The sequence below is a fragment of the Octodon degus genome, unplaced genomic scaffold, assembly GCF_000260255.1.
Source record: "Octodon degus isolate 3935 unplaced genomic scaffold, OctDeg1.0 scaffold00015, whole genome shotgun sequence".
Taxonomy (NCBI): domain Eukaryota; kingdom Metazoa; phylum Chordata; class Mammalia; order Rodentia; family Octodontidae; genus Octodon; species Octodon degus.
In genome coordinates, this window is record NW_004524591.1 from 6,176,794 (window position 1) to 6,181,209 (window position 4,416).

Genomic DNA, 4,416 nt, shown 5'->3' on the forward strand with positions numbered 1-4,416 from the left:
TCGTGCGAGAAAAGGGGACCCGGGCTCCGTGGATGTTCGGAAGCAGTTTCCCCTGGCGCTCGCACTGGGTCCGGGAGGGGCGCGCGAAGGGCCTGGTTCCCGGCGTCTTTGTAACTCACGTCTTGAGATTTATGGAATCCGGGAGGAGAGGAAGGCGGAGATGAAATTGGTGCTTCTGGCTATATATAGCCTTAGATTAGTCGCTTGATCCAGCCTCCATTCAGCTGTAATAGGTGGCCCCGAGCTTCGTGGGTAAATGGAAGGAGGGGAGCTAAACACAAGTGTGTGCCCTTCCTGCGGCTCAAGTAGGACTTGTTTGCTAAAATCTAGTCAGGCATTCCTGCAAGGCGCACATTCGTAACCCATTGACCGCATCTGTGGGAGCTTCCGTAGAAATCACAGTGTACAGGTTTACTGTCTTTTCTCCACGGAATGATGATAATGATGTTTCTCTCAGACTCACTTATGTCAAAGAGAAATATTTGATTCAACTACTTTGATGATTTTTGGTAAGCATCCCCAGAAACACGCTTCCTTTCCCCAGTGTATGTATGAAATGCGTTTTCCTTCGGCCTTCTGCCTTCATTTTGCTTGAAGCGTTTTATGAACACTTCGGAGATCCCCGGAAAATGCTTATTATTTCTTGCGTTTAGTAAAAGGAAATCCTAAACTCCAGCTGCCTCCCACCCAGGGTGCAGCTTCGAGGTGGGGGTAGGGTGCCAGATCAGAGCCTGAACGTCGCACGTGAAAATGGTTTGAAATGATTCATCTCAATGTATGACAAAGAAACTTTTGTTGGATGATGCTTCAATAATGATGTGACTGTTCAAAGGAGTAGAAGGGCTTTTGAGAGTGACCGGTATTTTGTGACACTTAGAATTTTGTTACTACCACGGTTGCAATGGATTTATAATGTGTCATGCAAAAACAGAACCCGCAAACCTAAGAAAATGCTTGTGGAGTAACCTGTGATGTGTTCCCAGCAGATGCACAGGCAGAATTGGGTATTTCACTGCCAGTATTTCCATCTCTTGTGCCAAAAATCTGGGCCATGGTTACTTGAAGGTCACACCTGTTTGTGTCACTGGGGTTCCTCGAGGGTTGCAGCTTGTTAGCTATTTTTTTGCTGCTTTAGGACACCTGGGTAGTAGTTAGTCCTCTGTGAATACATGACTTCTGTCAATTTAGAGTTGATAACATTTAAATAGAAAAACTAACATCCATGTAGAAATGAAAGTAAGTCATATGTTCAGTTTATATTTCTAGGAATAGATATGTAATGGATACTGTTTATCAGATTACATCAATAGTTTCGTACAATTAAATATTGAATGTAGGAATATGATTAGCTAATGAGCATATTAAGATGTATTTGTATCAAAGAACTGTATTGATAGCAAAGTAGCTACTCAGATTGAGTAGTCTGTTATTGGGATTGTGCCAGACACTGCATAGGATTATTCTAATCATTGCTATAACAGCTCAGGAATTAGTCAGTAGTATCCCCATTTATGCAAATAAGGGAAATTAAGGGAAGTTAGTTTGCCTACAACCCAATTTTTAAAGTGTCAAAGCCAGAATTGGAACCTGGACTTGTTTATCTGTTTCTAAAACCTTTTCACTGTATTTCCATTGTCTTTTATAGAAATGGAAACATGCACACTGTTCAATTTCCATGACACTCTCTTCTTTTTCTTGTGCACCTTCTTAAAACTAATCCTTTCTGAAATTATGAACTATTCTCCGTGTCATCTCCCTGCTTTCTTCAGTCACTGCTCTCCACCTCTGCTGGCCTATTGCAGTGGATGCCTAAGTAGCCTGCTTTTCTCTAACCTCTCCATCCAGCTGATTAAAGGGACTCTCCATTCAAAGAAACTTTGAGCACCCATCCTGTTATTTGCTTCCTACTGGCTCCAAAGTGAGGCTTCAACTTCTGTCCCAGTGGGCATTTACAGTCAGCCAGCCACACCCACATACTAGCCCTGAGGCCACCACACTCTTCCCTAACCTGCCAGTAATTTTCAACCCTTTGTCTCTACTCTTCTCTTCCTGGAATGACCTCCCTTCCTTCTCCGCCAGTCTCCTCCCACAGTGATGGCCAGTCTCCTCTCCACAGTTGTGGCCAGTCTCCTCCCCACAGTGGTGGACTATTTACCTTTGCACACAGGCCTTGAATCTAACTCCTTCCCTTTAGCTTTTGTGCTGCTTCTCTGACCCTGTGCAGCAAGGGAGTGGAGTCACCAGTTCACACACTTAACTCCTGTCCCTCAGGAGAAGTAAATAACGCCTGTGCCCAGGATGAGCTTGACATGTGCCCAAGTTGCTGGTACTGTGGTAGGCATCCTCTAATTCTTTTTCTTCATTTTCTGGGACCCCAGCCATCCCTTCACTCACCCTCTGAATTTACATTGCATTTCATGATCGTGATGTCCATGAAAACAGAGTGACATTCTATTACAGTTTTTATTTGCTTTAACCTCTCCTTATTCTACTGTAGAAATGACATAGGTTACATTGATTTTTTTTTTTTCTTCCTCAAAATGTAACTTGGTATCTTGCACTTGGTGTGTACTCAGTACATGCTGAGTTGAATTCATTTGATCACTCAGTTATTTTAGGTGGATTTGTTTCCCTACTTGACTAATCCATCCTGGCAGTGTGAGGCGATGTGGCACTTAGCACACATGACCCTAAGCAGCGGCAGAGTCTTTAAACGTTTCGAGACTCCGGCTTCTTGACATTCCAGTGAATCCTGTCTACCAAGAACCTAACACTCTTGAACATGAAACAACTTTGGTGTACCATTTTTGGATGGCCCCAGTCAAGCCTCCAGTTTTCTGTTTTAAGAAAACAGTCTGCTTTCTGTTGCAGGGATAGATGCGGGGGGCTATTTTTTCGTTTGGAGTTTGGAGTGTTGTGTCTTTTGGGCTATTTTACTTGACATTACTTCCTTCCTTGTACTTACACTAGATACATTTCTTGAGTGACTGACTGAGGCTATTGAAGAATTGATAGTTTTTCAGGTTTGAAAGGACATTATGGTTGTATCTTCAAAAGATCCCTTGTCTTTCAGCGATACATTCTGGATATGAGGAGGGACTGATAAGGCATCTAGGATTTGCTTTAATGTAATTCTGTGACACTGGGAGAGGAGGACTAGGTGAGAATCTAAATGAGTAGATGATAGTTTCATAACACTGTTTTCTCTACTTTTGGATATGTTTGAAATTATCCATGATGAGGTTTTCAAAAGCAAGGAGTATTATAACCCCTAAGAAATCATTGTAGAAAAACCTAAGGACGTAACGTGAATACAAACGTCATTTCTTGGAGTTTAGTTTTCTGGGTTTTCCTACAAACACCTTACATCTGCGGAAGACTTACAAGCAGTGCATGTACTTAAGCACATCATAGTTTAACTTACCAAGACTGTGAGGTGGTGCCCTTGCTCAGCGCGGCTCCTGTCCCCACAAGGTTGTCTGTCTTACCAGCGGCTAGCCTCCATGGCTTTTGGAAACTGAGAATGTGATCTGTAGACAAGTCTGAAGAAGGAGTGAGTGCAAATGAAAATCAAGATATGGTAATAGTGATTTTCTTCCCTGCCTCCAAGTCATCTTGGAAGGCATGCCCCACCCCACCCCCCAAATTACAAAAGTCTTTGTGAGCAGTATCAGAGTTGTTAGGATGGCTGTATTATATAGGGAGTCAAACCAGGCCCACAGGACAACATGTGCTTGCCATGTTTGCTTAACCAAATTCTTACTTAGACCTTTTTTCTAATTCTTATATCTTTATAGTTATATTTATTGTTGTTTAGAATATGGGGGGTCAGAAAATGGGCATGCCTCAGTAGCAGAAGGCTTGTTAGCATGCATGAGGCCCTGGGTTTGACTCCTACCAATGCAAACAGTTTTTTCCTCTGTATTTTGTTAATGTGAAAGATATTCTAACATGTCTTCCTGGATTTTATTTGGAGGGTTTTTTAGAGAGCATTTGATTGTTATGAAACCTGCCGATCTTATAGGTCACACAAGAGTGCTTTACATTCGCAGCCTACTATGTTGCCTGCATACTAAAGCTACAGACCTCTTCACCAAGTATACTGGGGCAGATAGGTGCCAACCTGGGGCAGTGATTTGGCCTGTTCTAAGATTGGCATGTCTTGAGTAAAGAGTGCCAAAAATGCTCAGTTTGTCATATTTGTAAACTATCTGCTTTGAAAATAAAGGTTTAGGTTATTCCCTGAAGGAAGTCTTTGTGAGATGCTGAAGAGACAATGCTGTCTTTATTCTGTCTTGATTTTTAGCATTAGGTAGTGTTTCCTTTGATTTTTTTTTTTAAATACCAAAAACCAAGAAAGATATAATAACAGCATAGACAAGAAAGAATAATACCCCGTGTTAATATTAAGGATAG